Genomic DNA, 21,322 nt, shown 5'->3' with positions numbered 1-21,322 from the left:
GCTCCGTGCAACTCCAGCTGTCCCCACCACGCACCAGTGCTTGACAAGCGTCCTTGTCCTCTGTTGACCTGCAGGAGAAGGACCCGCTGGCGAGGAGATGCGGCTTCCTGTACTGGCTGCAGTGAGTGTCCCACCTGCGTCCCCTGTGCCCCGGGGCCCGCTCCTGGGCAGCCACTGGGATGGGCTGGACACCTGCTGCAACCGGTGGGGCTCACAAGCCAGGCTGCTGGCAAGCTGCTGGCCGGCTGTGGGCTTTGCAGCGGAGAAGTGCTCGGCGTCAGTTTTCCCTGGGTCGAGGTGTTTTCCCAGGCTTGCAGAGTCTCATGTCCCAGCCTGCCCGAGGGAGCAATGAGAAACGGCTGGGGAGGAGGCCTGTGGAAAGGGCCCTGCACCCCATATCAAGAAGGGCTTGCGAGGCGTCCACCTTGCCCTGTCTCCCATGCCTCTTCTGCCCCGCAGGACGCTCTACATGTTCTTTGCCAGCCCGAAGTTTGCTGTCATCTTCATTCTCGCTGCTGTGGTGCTCTTTGCCTCCTGGACTGGCCTCGAGCTCTTCTGCGACCTCCTGCTGAACACGATGTGTGAGGAGACCTACAACAATGTGGCCTATGCCATGAGAAGGATCCTCCCTGTGGTCAGCGTGGGGCCGCTGCCAATTAGAGTGCCTCCCCAATAAAGACTTTTTGATCTCCACCACCATTTGCACGTGTGTGTCCACGTCCTCCGTGCGAGAGAGCTCGGCTGTGCCTGCGCTTGGGAAGCGTCCCCACACGTGTCCGTGCCCGACAGTGCCCACGGCCGTGCCCCTCACGCCTTGCAGACTCTGGATGCACAAGTGCAGGCACGGAAATGGACATGCTGGAGGAAGAAACGTGCACGCTCCAGGAGCGCCTGGCTCAGCGTTCTGCTGAGTCTCAAAGGCAAAGGGCGATGCTGCGGTGTCTGCTATGTGTGGAGCTGTCCTCTTGTCCCTGGGGGCTGGGGCTGTGAGAACTGCGCCCATGACCCCTCCTTTCCCTTGATAAGAGGAACAAAACACTTTTAGAAGCCCTTAGGCATAATGGAGCAAGACTAGGCCTAAAGTAGCAAGACTAGGCGTAATGTGACAGAAACCTGACAGAGCAACAACAGCTCTATAGAGACTGGACTTGAGGCAAACAGGATGTCGTCGGCTTGTGAGCTGGGAAGGCGCAATGTCTCACCAAATGAAGAAAGAGCTACATGACTTTTGCTAAGTAGCAGTACAAAATGAGAATATGCTTGCTCAGGAAATGAGGTCAAGAAGCCATCACCGGGCGAAGCAGCAGGCTGCGAAGACCCCTGGGTGTGGAGGGGTCTTGATAGATAAAGATTTGTTGCTGAATTAGTCAGGCTCAAAGGAATCTCAAGGCCTCTTCGAGAAGCTGAGAACAGAATCTGGTGTGAGAAAGAGGGGCGTTCCTCAATCAGCGGGGTTCTGGCGTGGCGTGAATCATCGGACGTATCATCAGTGAGACTCCAGTGCATGGACAGCCCATGATACTCATTTAGCGATTCCATGCTTGGAGCGTGGACGCGTGATTAGAATATAGTTGCATATATAAGGAGGCTTGTTTCTGTAATAAATGGCTCTAGCATGATTCACATTGAATCGAACTGTTTGCTGAGTCCTTTATCGCTCCAACACCTGGGAACCACTAGAGACCTCTGATGAGGACTCTCGACTACCAAACATGGAGTTCCGGCAAAGGGCGAGGTTATGGAAATAATTTCTGTTTAATGCATTAACTAAGCAGTATAACCAAATGAATATGCAATAGGTGTATGTAATAAATGCCAAGAAGTGCGAATCACATGCACGCTCGATTAGAGGAGCACTCCTGTGAGTAGGTGCCACGAGTGATGCCCTGTTCCCTTGGCGGCCGCAGCTGGACCCCAAAGCAGCTCCTGGCACCAGCCCCAGGGAGGTGATGGCCACATCTCCATGGGCAGTGTTGGCCGTGTCACTGTGATGTCACTGTGGGTGTGTGACATAGGTGCCCTGGCGGGGATAAAAGGGGCTGCTCCTGGAGGTGGGCAAGCATCTGGAGGAGAACTTCGGTGCTGCTGGGCAGGAGTCTGGAGAGTAGTTGCCAAGGACCTGTCCTGTGTCCACTGTGCAGTGGAAGGCTCTGGGCATCCCTCAGTGTGCACGTGTGTGTCCGTGTCCTCTGCGCTCTGAGTTCGGCTGTGCCTGCGCTTGGGAAGCGTCTCTGCACGTGTCCGTGCCCGACAGTGCCCACGGCAGTGTCGTTGACGCCTCGCAGAGTCCCAACACACAAGTGCAGGCATGGAGATGGACATGCTGGAGGAAGACATGCACATGCTCCGGGAGTGCCTGGCTCAGCGTTCTGCTGAGTCTCAAACGCAAAAGGGGATGCTGCGGCGTCTGGTAGGTGTGGAGTTGTCCTCCTGTCCCCGGGGGCTGGGGCTGCGAGACTTGAGCCCGTGACCCCTCCTTTCCCCACGCAGGCCAAGAAGCAGGAGCAGCTGAAGGACCGCATCACGCTGCTGAGCACGGAGGTCAGTGTCCCCTCCCCTGCCCACGTCCACAAGCTGCGGTGGCTGGGGCTGTGTCATGGGCTCAGGGCCTCTGTGCAGCTCCTCTTCGCAGACCTCTGCCGCGGTGGAAAGTTTGGAGATCCGCCACCAGGAGTGCCAGCAGCTGGAGCGTCTGCTGGGCCAGTGTAAGGTGAGTTCCCCGAATCACAGATGGGTTGAGCTTGGAAGGGACCTCTGGAGATCATGTTGTCTCACCTCGTGGCCCTGCTCAAGCAGGCTCACCTAGAGCCAGTTGCTCAGGACCATGTCCAGACGTGGACTTCGTCCCGAGTGGGGCATGGGGGTCCCTGCGTCTGCCCACAGCGCCTGCAGGGCTGGGAAGGAGAGGGGATGTGAGGGCAAAGGAGGTGCCCAGAGGGAGCTGGGAGGCCATAATGGCAGGGCAGCGCACTGGTGGCAGTGTCCTGCTGCCCTGAAGGCTGCTCCTCACCCCCTCCTCTCCCCCAGGAGCAGTGCCAGGCTCTACAGGAGGCTGCAAGAAAGCAAGAAGAGGCGCAGCAGGTAGGGGGGAGAAGGAGGCCTGAGTGGGCATGGCCCTGGGGCTGGAAAGGCCCAGGGGTGTCCAGGTCCCAGCTCAGCCGCCCGCATGGTGCACCCGTTGTTTAGCAGATGGAAAAGCGCTATGCCGAGGCTGGGGCCTTTGTGCGGCAGGAGACCAAGGTAATGCCGAAAGGGCTGGGGGGAAAGGGCTGTGTGCCCGCAGGCCTTGGGGTGGGGGATTGGCGGAGGGCCGCAGCGGGCTCAGGCACTCGCAACCCTTCCTTCTCCCAGGCGCTGTTCCAGGAAATAAGCCATCTTCAAGAGGAGATGGAGTATTTACAGGCCTGGTGAGTTGGGCCCCTGGCCTCACACGCGTCTCCAGGGTGTCTCTGCAGCACCGCAGGATGGGGCTGCCAATGCTGGTGCAGGCACCGGAGTGGGGGGAACGTGCAGCACGCGATGTGACAGGGGAGCCCTTTCCCTGCCTGGCGTGGTGTGTGTTTGGAAGGGGACCCCTTGCATGGCCATGGAGCTCTGTAAGTCATCCAACCAAGCCCTGTTGCCCGCAGCCAGCTGCAGAGGAAGGAGTCCGAGATACCACAGACTGCACGTCCGGAGCTGGTGGAAGAGCAGCTGGTAAGTGGGAGAGCCTGTGCCAGCCCCTGTCCCCCTGCCAGCGCGGGTGTCCCTGGGCAGAGGGTCCACGGAGGTCCCAGCCACACACGGGCTACGCTCCTGCGCAAGGCGGGGGCCAGGGGCTCCGTGCAACTCCAGCTGTCCCCACCACGCACCAGTGCTTGACAAGCGTCCTTGTCCTCTGTTGACCTGCAGGAGAAGGACCCGCTGGCGAGGAGATGCGGCTTCCTGTACTGGCTGCAGTGAGTGTCCCACCTGCGTCCCCTGTGCCCCGGGGCCCGCTCCTGGGCAGCCACTGGGATGGGCTGGACACCTGCTGCAACCGGTGGGGCTCACAAGCCAGGCTGCTGGCAAGCTGCTGGCCGGCTGTGGGCTTTGCAGCGGAGAAGTGCTCGGCGTCAGTTTTCCCTGGGTCGAGGTGTTTTCCCAGGCTTGCAGAGTCTCATGTCCCAGCCTGCCCGAGGGAGCAATGAGAAACGGCTGGGGAGGAGGCCTGTGGAAAGGGCCCTGCACCCCATATCAAGAAGGGCTTGCGAGGCGTCCACCTTGCCCTGTCTCCCATGCCTCTTCTGCCCCGCAGGACGCTCTACATGTTCTTTGCCAGCCCGAAGTTTGCTGTCATCTTCATTCTCGCTGCTGTGGTGCTCTTTGCCTCCTGGACTGGCCTCGAGCTCTTCTGCGACCTCCTGCTGAACACGATGTGTGAGGAGACCTACAACAATGTGGCCTATGCCATGAGAAGGATCCTCCCTGTGGTCAGCGTGGGGCCGCTGCCAATTAGAGTGCCTCCCCAATAAAGACTTTTTGATCTCCACCACCATTTGCACGTGTGTGTCCACGTCCTCCGTGCGAGAGAGCTCGGCTGTGCCTGCGCTTGGGAAGCGTCCCCACACGTGTCCGTGCCTGACAGTGCCCACGGCCGTGCCCCTCACGCCTTGCAGACTCTGGATGCACAAGTGCAGGCACGGAAATGGACATGCTGGAGGAAGAAACGTGCACGCTCCAGGAGCGCCTGGCTCAGCGTTCTGCTGAGTCTCAAAGGCAAAGGGCGATGCTGTGGGACCAGCTCAGCACATGGATAAGACTCCATTAGTAGAGATACGGCACTTTTCCTTGTTTCGTTTGCTTTGGTTTGGTTTGTATACTACCTAGGTGAGACATGTGGTGACCCCAGCATTGTAGGTGCGTTAGTATAGTGTGCAGAATTTGGTGCATCAATACTTGTGACCCAAATGCTTAAAAACAAGGGGGCCCAGGAGGGTTGGACATGCTTCAGGCAGGAGGTTTTGAGTGCACAGGAACAGGCTATACCAGTGTGCCGAAAGGCTAGCTGGCAGGGAAGACAACCGGCTTGGCTAAACAGGGAGATTCTGAATGAAATCAGAAATAAAAAGAGACGTTACCGACTGTGGAAAAAAGGGCTGGCTACTTAAGGAGAATTTATGGTAATAGCTAGATCATGCAGAAAGAAAATCAGGGAAACAAAAGCGCAATTTGAGGTTAATTTGGCCAATTCTGTCAGGGATAATAAAAAGTCCTTCTTTAAATATGTTAATAACAAAATAAGGGGCAAGGAAAACCTCCATTCTCTGTTGGACTTTGAAGGAAATATAGTAAACAAAGATGAGGAGAAAGCTGAAGTACTTAATACCTACTTTGCCTCAGTTTTTACTAGAAAGACAGGTGGCCCTCAGGACAACTGGCCTCTGGAGGTGGTTGACAGAGATAGGAAGCCAAATAGGCCCCTTGTATTCCAGGAGGAAATAGTTGGTGATTTACTGAGCCATCTGGATCCTCACAAGTCTATGGGACCAGATGGGATCCATCCTAGGGTGATGAGGGAGCTAGCAGAAGAACTTGCCAAGCCACTCTCTATCATCTTCCAGCAGTCCTGGCTCACTGGGGAGGTCCCATATGATTGGAAATTGGCCAATGTTACCCCAGTCCACAAAAAGGGCTGCAAAGCTGACCCTGGTAACTACAGGCCTGTCAGCCTGACCTCGGTGCCTGGCAGGGTTATGGAGCAGATCATCCTGAAGGGCATCACACAGCACCTTCAGGATGGACAAGGGATCAGACCCAGCAGCATGGGTTTAGGAGGGGCAGGTCCTGTCTGACCAACCTGATCTCCTTTTATGATCAGGTGACTCACCTGGTGGATGAGGGGAAAGCTGTGGATGTGGTCTATCTGGACTTCAGCAAGGCCTTTGACACTATCTCCCATAATATACTCCTGCAAAAGCTGGTAGCCCGTGGCTTGGACAAGTGCACTCTCTGCTGGGTTAAGAACTGGCTGGAGGGCCGAGCCCAGAGAGTGCTGGTGAATGGGGCTGCATCCAGCTGGCGGCCAGTCACTAGTGGTGTTCCCCAGGGGTCAGTGTTGGGTCCAGTCCTGTTTAACATCTTTATTGACGATTTAGATGAGGGGATTGAGACCATCATCAGCAAATTTGCTGATGACACCAAGTTGGGAGGGAGTGTCAACCTGCTGGAAGGCAGGAGGGCTCTGCAGAGGGATCTGGATAGACTGGAAAAATGGGCTGATTCCAATGGGATGAAGTTCAACAAGGCCAAGTGCCGGGTGCTGCACTTTGGTCACAACAACCCCCTGCAGCGCTACAGGCTGGGCGCAGAGTGGCTGGAGAGCAGTCAGACAGAAAGGGACCTGGGGGTATTAATTGACAGGAAGCTCAACATGAGCCAACGGTGTGCCCAGATGGCCAAGAAGGCCAATGGTATCCTGTCCTATATCAAAAATAGCGTAGTCAGCAGGACAAGGGAAGTGATCCTTCCCCTGTACTCTGCATTGGTGAGGCCACACCTGGACTACTGTGTTCCGTTCTGGGCCCCTCAGTTCAGGAAAGACACTGAAGTGCTGGAGCGGGTCCAGAGAAGAGCAACAAGACTGGTGAAGGGACTTGAACATCAGACCTATGGGGAGAGGCTGAGGGAGCTGGGGTTGTTTAGTCTGGAGAAGAGGAGGCTTAGAGGTGACCTCATCACTCTCTATAACTACTTGAAGGGAAGTTCTAGCCAGGTGGGGATTGGTCTCTTCTCCCAGGCAGTCAGCAATAGGACAAGGGGGTATGGGCTTAAACTCTGCCAGGGGAAATTTAGGCTAGATATTAGGAAGAAATTCTTTACAGAGAGAGTGGTCAGGCATTGGAACGGCCTGCCCAGGGAGGTGGTGGACTCGCCGTCCCTGGAGATTTTTAAAGTGAGGTTGGACATGGCACTTAGTGCCATGATCTAGTAAACAGACTAGAGTTGGACCAAGGGTTGGACTCGATGATCTCTGAGGTCTTTTCCAACCCAGTCGATTCTGTGATTCTGTGAGACACATGGAACTTGTCTGCCTCTTGGGGAGACACCAGCAGCTTGGGCCTTTGCATTTTGGTCCGTTTGGTAACTTATTCAAAAAAAAAAAAAAAAAAGAAAAAAAAAGAAATAGAAAAATGGGAAAACCGTAAATAAAATAGAAAAACGAGATGACGATAATTTGGTGAAATTACCTTTAGCAGTGATTCCTTCTTTAGTGAAGGAGAAAAAGGGAAAACAGCTTATGGAGTACACCTCTCATGTGCCATGGCAGCTGTAGAGGTTTTTGAAGCCATCGCTTCATATAATAGCTGTGCTTTCCTGACGTTCTTAAACGTCTCTCCAAAAGGTGAAAAATGGCACAAAACTCGAAAGGGAGGAAGAAAAAGGAAGAAGAGGCACAGAGGGACATACAGAAAGAGAAAGCACTGCAACCATTCCCCAGCATACAAGAAATGGCAAAAAGAGAAATCAGCCCTTTCTTTGTGCTTGGTGAGCTTGGCATTTATCTCATGCCACTGAAAGATCCCTGGCTTCCATGGATCTCACCTAGATTTGTACCCACATCGGTAAAGAGATCACTAATGCTCTAGACCCACCCTCTGTGACAAAGAATGGCAAATGTGTAGTCTAGCAGTGACTGCACCTAATTTGAACGTCTGTTGTTGAACAGGTGAAAGAACCACGTTTCTCCTGAACTAAAAACCTTCCAGGGGTCCTTTGCTCAAAATTTTGCTTGTGTGAGCATCTTTCCATTATCTGTCCATTCTCAACATTGTTTTGGAAGGGGATGAGAGAACGGAATGTTGTCATGAAGTCACTGAGTTAAGGACTGTCTCTTTAAAATGTTGGTGTACCGGAAGTCAGAGTTAAAAGTAGATGAGGAAGCCTAAAGGACTTCAAATACAATTGCTTTGGCTTTTCAGACAGTCCACATAAAACATAGGATTTGTAGAGTTCATACACATTTTTATGCGAGTGATGCCCTGTTCTGTTGGTGGCCGCAGCTGGACCTCAAAGCAACTCACGGCACCAGCCCCAGGAAGGTGATGGCCATCATGACAGGGGCACAGACTACGAAAGCACTAGGACAACTGCCCTAGTTTTGTTAAGAAACAAGTTTCTCTTTTAGTGAATTTGCCTGTCAGCTAAAGCCTTCATATTAGCTGCATTTTCCTGGAGTACCAGATACATGTTTTGGTAAACATAGCAATGGAATGCAAAGATATTGATAAGCATGGATGGACATCTCACGAGAGGGGCAACGAGAAACAGGTGACCAAGAAACTGACCAACTGTGTATAACATTCCATTCACGTGAATACTTCATATAAAAGTGGGAGATCACAAGGATCTCGTCCCTTCTACTTATGGCTGATATTAGGAGAGGACCTTGCTAGTCATCCCTGCGAACTGAGGCCTAGTGAGAGACTGAATCCAGCTCCGGTTGGCTGCAGAGTCTAACCCAGGACTTTGGGTGCTGACTCTGCAGTTGCTGAGACTTTCAAGATTGGTTTTGTATATTTTGTATTATTTTCTCTATTCTTATTAGAAGCATTAGTAAAATATGTTCAATTTTTCCAACTCTCTTCTCTCTGTCCTTCTTTTCCTCCCGATCGTCTGTCCTTAGTGGGAAGGTGGGAGAGGGAGGGCCCAAATGGGGAAAGGGCGGAGGGAGGAGGTTAGCAATACATCTGCCAGGGTTTTATTGTCACCCCACAATCTAAAGCCGCGACACAACTTAAACTGGACTTTGAGGTCCAAGACTATTGAGATTCAAAGGGTTTTTGGGAGCCCTTTGAGAAAGGAGTCAGAGGAGAACTACAAAGTCATGGTCAACCACTCCGAATAGTGTGTCGGAGAGTAGTCAAGATTCCTTGTAATCTATCCCCGATAAAAGCTAAAGCGTGGGAATCTGTAGTTAAGAGATACAACAAACGAAAATTCCTAGCTGGGGCTCCTGAAGAATATCCTTGCTGTCGAGAAGATGGACCACCTCTCTGCTGGAAGCAACCCAGTAGGCGAAGGAGGCAGAAGGGTAAAACGGTGGGGCATGTTAATCATGTGGAATTCAATGTTGAGTTTACTACAGATGCTCAGTGGGACTATACATCCATTTTCCAAGAGCTTCCAAGGTGTGAAACCTGGCCACAATGAAGATTAGCTGACAGCAATACTGGGCTGTCAAGCAAATGTTAAAATTTGGCTTAATTCTTTTTATAAGATTAGATGCGGCATGTGGAAGTAGTTTTAATAATCCACATCAACCTTAAGAATGGATCCTTCAAAGATGGGAAGATCAAGTTGTGTTTGGGCGGAACATAACCATAGGATCCCCTAGCTTTACAGTTACTGAGTGTCAACTAGTACCTATAGAACCCTGTAGCGACCGTACAAGCCAAAGACCTTATTATTTTTGTCCTGCTTCTAATCCAGGGAAGAGTTATTGTAACTATCCTAAGCAATATTATTGTGCCTATCGGGGTTGTGAAACTATTGGCTCTGACTGGGCACCTCCTATGAAGGATAAGTTTTTAACCGTAACATGGGAACCTGTGAGATGTACCCCTCTAGTAGTTCATTTATTTAGAGGCAAGTTGATAGGGCCTACTAACTGTAAACATTGAACACTCACAGTTCTACAAACAGGAGATCAAGGATGGCTATTGGGAAAAGCTCGGGGAGTTAGGCTTTGGGAATCCAGGACAGATAGAGGGGGTTTGATGAGAATTAATAAACAAGTAATTACCACACAGCCACAAGCTGTGGGGCCAAATACAATAATAAAGAAAGATAAAAAGAAGAAAAGCAAGAACAATACAGTTGCTCCTCTCGTTAAAGAAACCTTAGCCCTGATCAAGAATCCTAATGTAGATGAGGAAAGGACTCCCCTGTTCAAACTCATGCAGGCAGCATGCACCACCTTGAATAATACTGACCTTAACATGACCAAGTCCTGCTGTTTGTGTTATGATGCTAAACCTCCATTTTATGAAGGAATAGCCCTGAATGGCACATATAACCTATCTGATTCAAGAAACTACTGTAGATGGGAACAAAAGAAGGTGGGAATCACTCTTCGACACGTAAGGGGGCAGGGGACATGCCTAGGAAAAGTGCCACCTATCAGAGAAAAACTCTGTAGTTATAAAATAAACACAACAATGATAGCTTCACATAAATGGGTAATACCAGAAACAGGTGGGTGGTGGATATGTTCCAGAACAGGATTAATCCCATGTGTATCACTGAGAGTGGTTAATAGTAATACTGAATTCTGTATTCAAGTTTTAGTGGTCCCACGAATACTTTGTCATTCTGGTGAAAGTATGTATATGCATTGAAACACTGAAAATCGTAAGATCCAGAAGAGAGAACCTGTAACAGCTATTACTATAGCCACATTAATAGGCTTGGGAGTAACTGGGGCTGCAACGGGGATATCATCTTTAGTTCATCAACAACAAGGTTTTACCTCTCTCTGAACAGCTGTAGATGAAGACTTAGAAAGAATTGAAAAATCTATTTCTTGTAATAAACAATTCTCAAAGTTAGAGATGTTTGTTCATTAAAGCTTCTTAAAAGGAAACGCTCAGGGGTTATTGTGCAACACGGGAAGCCCCTGCCCTTTCTTATGCAATTGCCTTAAATGTTCGATCCTCTAAAGGTGGAGGGGCAGGGGCAGGTGAGAAGATAGGAGACTAACTGCCTGGCAACAGAGGACACATTGGCAGAAAGAACGAGTGACGTAGCACCCTGAGCAATGAACCCGGGACTGTCGGCCCTATAAAACGTTCGGAAGAAGTTTTTCCCGTGCGCACTACTGGAGGAGCGGAGACTCCCCGGCCACCCAGCGCTATTTTTGCTTATTGCGTTGAAATCCATCGGCAATAAATTTCTGTTATTCAAGTTAATTTTGAGTCAAAATTTATTACACAGGCATGTGGCAGTCAGTTGGCTTCATTGCTTCATGAGAACATGCTCAAAGTTTGATGTCCAAATGGTCACAAAACTGGTGAATCAACAGATCTTTTTGGTTAGTAGATGGGTACTTCTAGAGAAAGAGGCTTGTACTGAAATGACTCTGTTTGTCCACTTTCACATGCAACAAGTTTGAAAGGTATCCTAGTTCTTATTTCCGTGACACTTTGCCACAAAAATTGCAAAACATATTAATGAAACTTTTGGTTTTGTTGTGCTTATACACAAGCAAGTCTAATGATACAAAACTGGGAGGAGGAGCTGATATGCCAGAGGGTCGTGTTGCCATCCAGTGGGACTTAAGAGGCTGGAGAAATAGGTTGACAGGAGTCTGATAAATTCAACAATGGGAAGTGCAAAGTCCTGCCTCTGGGGAGGAACAAAGCCAGCCATCTGTACCCACTAGGCATCAATCAGATGGAAAACAGCTTTGCAGAAAAAGACAAACATGAGCCATCCACATGTCCTTGCAGCAAAGAAGGCTAGTAGTATATAGGGCAATATTGAGGTGAGTGTTGCCAGCAAGCCAAGGGACGTGATCCTTCCCCTTTACTCAGCACTGGTGAAGTCACATGTGAAGCATTGGTGACCAAGCAGTAGCACAGAGTGCCCAAAGAGGTTGAAGAGTCTCCATCCCTGGAGATATTCAAAAGCCATCTGAAAATGGGCAACCTGTACTAGGGGACCCTACTTGAGCAGTGGTGTTTGGTATCTCCAGAGGTCTTGTCCAACTATTTCATCATTCTGTGATATCATGCAAATAATTTCCACAAAGATTAGTGTTACTAGGTTCTTGTATCCACTTGGTTTAGTTCAAAGCACTGGCTTTTGTTTCCATGTATTTTTTCTACAACTTTTCTGTTCAAAAGCTACACAATGACTGTGAGACCATGCCGTTATACAGCTTTAAGTTGGGTGTGCTTGTATGAAAAGAAAATGAAGTTGCAAAGGCTAGATAAGATGTCTGTAGTAAATAACCTTTACTATTCAATTTCTTAAATGCTGTCTTTGTACCTAGTCCTCACCTGAGTTTCACAAATTGGTTATTTTCAGATTTTTGCACTCCATTTATGCCATAGGCACCCAAAAATTTAGTCTTCTGAGTAAATGATTTGTTTTTCTTCTTGTTTTACTATTTTTTTTTTAATTTCTTTTCTTCGGGAAACTATTGAGTATAATGTCATCTGTAGGATTTTTCTAATTACATTTTTCTCCATCGTAGACACAGGTCTTGATCTGCTTTCTATTTCAAGGGAAGTTTAGATTGAGTATTAGGAAAAATGTTTTCACAAAAAAGAGTTCTCAAACATTGCAACCAGCTGCACAGGGAAGCAGTAAAATTGCCATTGCTGCAGGTATCTAAAGGTCACGTAGATGCGGTGCTTAGGGACACAATTTAGTGATGGACTGTGCATTGCTAGGTCAATGGTTGGACTCAATGATCTTAAGGGTCTTTTCCAGCCTAAATGATTCTATGATTCTCTCTGTCTCTTTCGTCCTGTGCTTATACAGTTCCTTTCCACATATTTTTGTATGGTTTTTTTTTCCCCCCTTTCACTTTCATGCTTTTTCTGTTCCATTTGGAGAGTGACTTGTGTCAGCATTGCACTAACCACTAGTTTTAAAAGCTCTTTAAGATTTGGTAAAGCTACTCTGGGCTAAGTGTTCACAGTCAAGCTCCTGTACTCAATTTCCCAGTCATTTATGTACCACATATTAATTTGCTGATGGGACTGAAAAACCTCAGGTCAATCACTCTGTGTAGTCTGGCAATGTATACCAGCTGATTATTTCAGTATCTTCATTACACTATGGTTTTGAAGCTTTCAAAGCAGTACACAGATTGTAAAGATCAGCATGTCAAAATACTGCTGGAATCCGTAATAACCGTTACCCATTTTCACTAATAGTATGATTACTCTCAGTTTAAATTGTACTTTTTGTCCAACCCTTCTGCTATTTCTTTAGTTTACCATGAAAAAACTAAAAATGTTTAATTTCTAATTTGTATCTTAAAGTCATACATATCTGCTCAGAAGCAGGAACTTGGCAGATTGTCCATAGGTTATTAATTGGTTTTGAAGTGCTTGTTAAGTTTAGATTTCACTAATTGGCAGAACTTGTGTCTGACTCTTTGTTCAGTGCTAAAGCATAAGAAGAGTTAATTTAAAAAGCTATGTTGTTCTGCTTTTGTCCTTCTGCCATACAAACTGATTTCTGGCCACTAGTAAGATCTTCTACCTTCCTCCTGGGAAAGTTGTTCATAGTACATTATTGACATATTTCCTCTCCAGACACTTCCAATTTTGTCAGTTTATATTTTCTATCATTCTTTTGCTTTTTCCCCTAGGAAACAAGGCTGGCAGTTGAAGCAGATACATCCAGCAATTGCATGCTTAACTTACAAGACTGTTCAGCCATGAGGAGCACTGCATGCTCGAGAAGGCTGTGACATGGAGAATCTGGAGCTATGCCTGCACATGCAGGCAGCTGAGGTCATCATCTCCAGCTTGTTCACAGCATGCCTACAAGCAGACCAAATATGCTCTCACACTTGAGGTGTGAGCATCTGCTAAAACCAATTCATGCTGCTGTAGCCAAGCGCCAGTGTCAGAAGGCAGGCAGTAACTAGTTGCAGCTGAAGGTCAGTAGTTTCTTCAACTGCCACTCCACTGATTCCAGCTGTGAATGATGCTCCTCTACCTCTCTCTCTTTCAGTGCAGGTTCAGACATGTTAAATTCAAACAAGCAGTATTTTGAGCTACAAGTAACAATGGAGCACAGAGCTTTGCAGTTCTTAATCACTGCTCCTTGGCACAGTACAAGACTGAGTGCTTCCCATCATCTCAGTCCAAACAACTACAACTTTAAGCCAAATAGTTCATCATTCTTCACAAAGACCAAGAGGAGAAGGAACACCCACACACCATTTGGTCTGAGGGATGCCAGCTTCAGTGCCTTTCTTCTGTGGGAGGAGACACACAGAGGCACTCTTCTCACCTAGGATGTGACAGGTGAGAAGCTGAGATTGCCAGCTTCAGCCAAAACCAGCACTTGAATACATGGATGACCTTAAGCCAGTGGCTAAAATACTTTTTCCAACACTACTGTAAAGAAGAAAAGAGGAGCACTTGTGTAGTCCAGTCACTAGTCTTGAGGAAGCTGGCTCATCTTGCTTCTCACATTGAAGATATGAGTGATTTCTGGTTAATCTGAAAAAGAGTAAAAATGCCAACAAAAACTATTATTAATCCATTTTGAGATTTACATCTACAATAAAAGAGTCCCTGAATCACTCCCTTTACCTTGAAATAGCAGGAATGAGAAGATCAGTCTTGGGACCTACACATAGTAAAGAAGGATTCCTACAGCAGTCAGTATAACACACTCTCAAATACAGCATTACCTTGCTCTTGAATGTTCTCCAATGTCATTGTGTTGAACTTCGAATGTGGCCTGATGTGGCCAAGTGAACATTCCATAGATACCTGAAAATGTTTGAATTGAAACATTTTTCAGTTTTTCAGTCAAAATAATATTTGAATCACAGTGTAGCATCAAAACATTTTCTTATCCCACCCTCCCTGATTTTAAGACATCACAAAGTTTTCTCCTAAATCCTGCCCTCATATGGTTGGATGAAGTTCCTAGTAACTGAATTAATCTTTCTGCTCCTTTTCCTTTGCTCAACTTTATTATATGCTTCTTTTATCTTTGTATATGATGAGTTCCCATGGCTGAAGAGGGCATGATCAATATCTGCAAGCTGAATTAAAGGCAGACATTGCCACAGAAAACCAGGAGAAACATTACAGTGAAGGGGAAAAAATTTGGAAAGAATATTAGCTTCAATTTCCCCTTCTACAATTTTCATGGAGATATTATCTTGAAATTCTTACAATCTCTTCCTCCTAGAACATAAGGGTATTTGGAAGCAGGGCTTACCACTAGCAGAAATACAGAAGAACTGTATTTGCAACTGTATGAAGCCAAACAATAGCAGCATTTGTAGTCCTGCTTTTCTAGTGAGGGAAAATACAGTGATGGTAAATGACAGTCACAGCTGGTAGGGCCTGCTACGCATATTAATTGATGAAATCATGATGACTAAGCAAATAAAACATTAATATATATCTCTGTGCTGCTACTTAAATGTTAGACTGATGGTGTCTGCAGACAAGAGAACTGACACTCTAGGCTGACTTAACCAATTACCACAGTCCCACATTCTGTGGCTGAACTTACTGCAAGTGTGACAATCACAGCTTCAGAGAAAGAACACAAATTGGGGTCCCTACAGGCTGCAAGAGTCCACGAGGCACATTGAGTAAAGGAGAAATATCTGACAGCACAGCAAAACCACTAGGAGCTATGTATGCTAGGTTTTTCCCAGCGAGAACTCAGTCTCACACGAGAGAGTTTTCATACCTGAAGCTCTTAATGAGCCTTTTATCCTGAGGTGGCTCTGGCTGAATGATTATTATGGCTTCAGACTGCAAATTTTTAAAAACCTTATTTTGTCAGAAAATACAGCTTCATATGTTTTCTTCCATCCTCTCAAAATATAAAAACTGCATTTATGCAAAGTGGGGAAAAATAGTAGACCTAATTGAATCATAAAGTACATCTACTGGACCTTTACCCTCCTTTGTACCTTCAATATGCAGAAAACAAACCTATGAAATGTGTTTGGCAAAAGCCAAAGAGCCCTTACGATTTTCTTTAATGCATTTTGCAGGATGCATAGTCTGTTTCTAATGCTCTTTCTCTTAAATACAGTCTGTTACAGTGGTCATTTCTGAATGAAAATATCCATACATGCAGAATGAGCTGAATTCCGAAACCATTTGTAGAAAAATTTTAAACCACTCTTACAATTATCTGATCACTTTCACCCAGCTGATAAATGAGCAATTTCTAGCTCAAATTATGTGGCAAAATACCACAAACTCAGTCCAGTGTTTCTTAATTTTGGTTGTTAAATTACTGACATGTTTTCCTCATCTGGTCTAATCATTTGAAGATGGTGAACAAATTAGCTTAGTGAAGTACCAAAAAAAGAAAATAGTATAAAATGTGAATTCCGAAAAATGTATGAGCAGAGTTTCCATAGTTTTCTTTTGCCTGTATTGTTAGAAATTTATTTTCAAGACTACACCCTGTATTACTAGATTTTTAGATTTTACTACATAACAAAACTATCTTCATTCACACATAAATAGCTAATTCCCTAATGAGGTCTATGGATAATAGCTAATTAGATGATTTCCCAACAGACCTAAATGAGGTGTTAATAACCAAGAGATTATCTCTTCTAGCCATACATAAAACAAAGGGCACACTCAGCAGCAGAATGCACACATAAGCCAAGCAATAAGGGAGCTGAACGATTTAAAAAGCATTATCATTAAGAAGGAGGAGATACTGAAATCCAAAGGGTATCCCAATCTAGATAAACAGCTATTAAATGTGATAGTTAGAGATACTGTGAAAGCACTTCAGTCTATAATTGTTCTAATTGTTTTCTCATATCTAGAGAGGACTGAGGGTTTCTGAGCTGCTGCGAAACAAAAAATGCAAGCCTTAAGGTTTGCCTTACACATTTCCTTGTATTTTAGCCATAACATCAGATAGCATAACTAGAGAACGTTTCAGTGATGACACAGTTTCAGGTGGGTGCTCAGGTTATTGCCATTGTCACCTGTCTCATCTTCCATACACAGTGCTCAGCCCTTAATGACTCAGCTGAGGAACTGGAGAGAGCTGCATCAAATCTTTTCAGGATGAAGCACCACTGGCTTCAGTTTATGTTAAAGCGCTATCCTGTTAACTACAGTGCTTCAGGAGCATCTGCACAAGCATCTCAGGTATCTATCTGCTGCAAAAGGAAAAAACAGGAGGCAATAGTTTCAGAGTTAGACCAAGCTATGCTGTTCTTGCTTGAAAGTCAGAGCTGTGAGATGGTTTTCTCCCTCTCTTATACCACACCATGGTATTGTTCAATGTGCACATGAAAATACAATTAATAATACTAAAAAAATTTAAATCCTTATGTAGACAATTTACATCTGTTTACCTATATTACTAACTTAAATAATGAATATTTTTACCACTAAGTTATTTGTGCACATACTTATATAAATTATTATGGGACACAACTATTAATTTAGATAATGTTAATCATAAGTGGCATATGGTAGAAATGCAAAATTGATAGGAGTTTATAGTATGGATTAAGCAGGAGATTACGTCCTTCTTTACAGTCAGATACCATTTTTGCCAAAAAAAAAAGTAAAAAAACCAAACATTTCAAAGGGTTCACTGATGTTAAGACTTTCAGAACCAAGCACAGGAAATGCAGTGACTAGATCAGATCACATCCTTAGTGCCACTCAGTTATTAAACAAAATTAACTGTCTCTGGCCCAAAAGAAGATTCAAGAGTATTTGTTCTTCCAGAAAGCTGAAGAAGTCACAAAGCTATAAAGGCTTCTCCACATGTAATGTGGGGGAATTAGCAAGTACTGCTCCTGGCGTTTTCAAATTCCCCTCTTCATTTGATTATCTACCCTTTGTACCTTGAGGACATTTTCTGCTGTTAAAATTAGAAACTGAAGTGTTCTGAGAAGGAGAGCCAATTGCTTGCAATTGCATCTTGAAGGAATTGTGTGTTTGCTTATTTTGTGAAATACAATTTAGATATAAGCAATGCTTCATGCACTTTAGTTAATGGTTTTTATGAGTTCTAAATGACCTTTTTAACTAAGTCTTCCCTCGATTGTCCTTGTAGCCTCTAGGGGACACTGCTACACATCAGGGATAAAGCAGTATGGAAAATTTTGCTGTTTCAGCTGGTCTGTGTTAAGCTTCTGATCACATATGAGAAAAGCAGGGCATTTTTCCATTAGGTCCCATTAACCTTTGTGTTGTCTAGATAAACTAACACAGACCCTGTAGAAGAGAACATGGGTCACATAAGCATGGTGAACAGACCTGGCTGAGTGGTTGTGATGACAAAGCTGTAAGGAACGTTTAATGAAGCAATGTTGTTTTTACAAAACTGAGGACCAGGCGCCTGATCCCGGCGGATTGGGACGGGGTGGGGGCAGGGAAGGAAGGACCGAGAGATATCAGACTATGAATCCTTAATGTAAAACAAAGTCTCTTCAAGCTAATCCCAGAATGCATACTGATACTTGTATTTACAAGTTAATCTAGGGGGTAGGGTAGCCAAAGAGCCAGGAACCCATATTTTAAATAGATCAATAAGAGGAAGATTATTGTTAGAATTAAATGAAGGAAGTATGTAACTGAGGTAGGTGGGTAGTCTGTAAACCCTGAAGTACCCAACCAAAGGGGAAGAGGGGAAGGATTTTGCAGCCGTGATTTGGGGGGATATAGGCAAGGGCTTTTTGCACCATTATGTGTGCGTACCTTTAGGTAGAACACACGGTCTTGCAAAATCGCTAATAAAAAATGCTTTGCTGAGAGATCCTACCTGGGCCTACAAAGTGATGAACTGCATACATCATGAGCTCTGATGCCAATTTCTTTTACTTCCATGAAGCTGTTTAATGAGATTTTTCATGCATAAAATTATTTTTTCCCTATTCTATCAGCTTCCAGCACTAGAAGATTTACTTATAATTTTGTCAGATTTTATTTACATTTGCAATAAATGGGATCAGAATCATAACTAATGCTTTCATTGATGCTGATGGGAAACATAAAAGAACTAAGACAACCGCTGAGCCTACTTTTAGTTACGCTTAGAAAATATGCATGAGATACTACTCACATAAACTTATGAAATCACAGAATCACAGAATGTTAGAGATTGGAAGGGACCTCAAAAGATCATCTAGTCCAATCCCCCTCCTGAAGCAGGAACGCCTAGGTGAGGTCACACAGGAACATGTCCAGGTGGGTTTTGAATGTCTCCAGAACAGAAGACTCCACAACCTCCCTGGGCAGCCTGTTCCAGTGCTCTGTCACCCTCACTGAGAAGAAGTTTCTTCTCAAATTTAAGTGGAACCTTTTGTGTTCCAGTTTGTACCCATTACCCCTTGTCCTACCATTGGTTGTCACCGAGAAGAGCCTGGCTCCATCCTCGTGACACTCACCCTTTATATATCTGTAAACATTAACGAGATCACCCCTCAGTCTCCTTTTCTCCAAGCTAAAGAGACCCAGCTCCCTCAGCCTTTGCTCATAAGGGAGATGCTCCACTCCCTTCATCATCTTTGTTGCCCTGCGCTGGACTCTCTCCAGCAGTTCCCTGTCCTTCTTGAACTGAGGGGCCCAGAACTGGACACAATGTTCCAAATATGGTCTCACTAGGGCGGAGTAGAGGGGAAGGAGGACCTCTCTCGATCTACTAACCACCTCCCTTCTAATACAACCCAAGATGCCATTGGCCTTCCTGGCCACAAGGGCACAGTGCTGGCTCATGGTCATACTGCTGTCCATCAGGACCCTCAGGTCCCTTTCCCCTACACTGCTCTCTAACAGGTTGTTCCCAAACTTATACTGGAACCTGGGGTTGTTCCTACCCAGATGTAAGACTCTACACTTTCCCTTGTTATATTTCATTAAGTTTCTCCCTGCCCAACTCTCCGGCCTGTTCAGGTCTTCCTGGATGGCAGCACAGCCTTCTGGCGTGTCAGCCACTCCTCCCAGCTTGGTGTCATCAGCAAACTTGCTGATAGTACACTAAGTTCCCTCATCCAAATCATTGATGAATATATTGAATAATATAGGCCCCAGTACTGACCCTTGAGGCACTCCACTAGATACAGGCCTCCAAATAGACTCCGCCTCATTGACCACAACTCTCTGGCTTCTTCCCTTCAACCAGTTTGCAGTCCACCTCACTACCCAGTCATTTAGACCGCACTCCCTCAGTTTAGCTGTGAGGATGCTGTGGGAGACTGTGTCAAATGCTTTACTCAAGTCAAAGTAGACCATGTCCACCGCTGTGCCATCATCCATCCATCTTGTTATGTCCTCATAAAAGTCAATGAGGTTGGTCAAGCACAACTTACCTTTGGTGGAGCCATGTTGACTGCCCCTAATGACCCTCTTATCCATTATATGCCTTGAGATGGAACCAAGGATAAGTCATTCCTTCAGTTTCCCAGGGATGGATGTGAGGCTGACTGGTCTATAGTTACTCGGGTTCTCTCTCTTGCCGTTTTTGAAGACTGGAGTAACATTTGCTTTCCTCCAGTCCTCAGGCACCTCTCCTGTTTCCCAAGACTTGGCAAAGATGATGGAGAGTGGTCCAGCAATGACCTCAGCCAGCTCCCTCAGCACCCGTGGGAGCATCCCATCCAGACCCATGGATTTATGGATATCCAGATTGCCTAACTGCTCCCTAACCCAGTCCATCTAGTCAGACACAGCAACATGAAAATGAAACTGTTGACAATCAACTGGATTTTTTATGCTCAAACACCACCTTTCTCATTCTCTCTGAAGTTTTGTGCACTTTCGTCCTCAACACCGCAATGGCAGGTGGCTGCTTTGGGTAGTTAAGCCACTTAATCACATGCATTGTGCCTTTTCAGTCTGAAAGAGACCTAAAGGGAATAGTTGCTACTGTAAGCAACTTGCTTTAAGTGATATCACCCTTCACCCTGCAGCAGCCAGCTGCTTCCTGTTTCCAGCTCAAAGGAATCTACAATTGCAGGCCATTACCTTTTCAGACAAACAATAAATACTGAAAGGGTAGAGGGGCAGAATAGTGCATGCTGGTCAAAATTAGGAAAAATTCATAATGAGATTTTTGACTCTTGTTAATTGTCATATAGTTAGAAAAATGATTTTTTCCCTTTCAATCAAAAAATTCATGAAACATTAGCACTGAGATATAAGATATCCTAAAAAACAAGGAAGAAAGCGAACCTACAAGTTTCATAATCCTGAGTGGTTTACAGTTAAGTGCCTCCTTGAAATTACAAAACCTGATCGTACTGAGGAGACTGCACACCAGAACAACATCATCAGAGTTTGTAGCAGAAGAAAGACGCTGTGACCCCTAAAATGTTTTCCTAATAAGGCAGACATATCCCTGCTACCTTTGTCAAAGTGGAACAAATAGCAATATGAGGGGGTAGGAGACAGCACATGACTACAGGGCATGAAATTCAGCTGCACCCTGAAACCCTTCCTAGGTTTCATGGCCTTTGGCTGGGAAGGACCTGTCGTATCATCTTCTGTGGCAGCCAGATAATTTGTTAGTTTGCTTTCTTGGCCTCAAAAATCTCCTGTCTTGTGAAAGTTGTTGTCAGGGGGAAAAAAAGAAAGTTCTTCCACACAAGAATGCC

This window comes from Nesoenas mayeri (assembly GCF_963082525.1).
Source record: "Nesoenas mayeri genome assembly, chromosome: Z".
Taxonomy (NCBI): Eukaryota; Metazoa; Chordata; class Aves; order Columbiformes; family Columbidae; genus Nesoenas; species Nesoenas mayeri.
Note: the sequence above shows the minus strand (reverse complement) of the source record.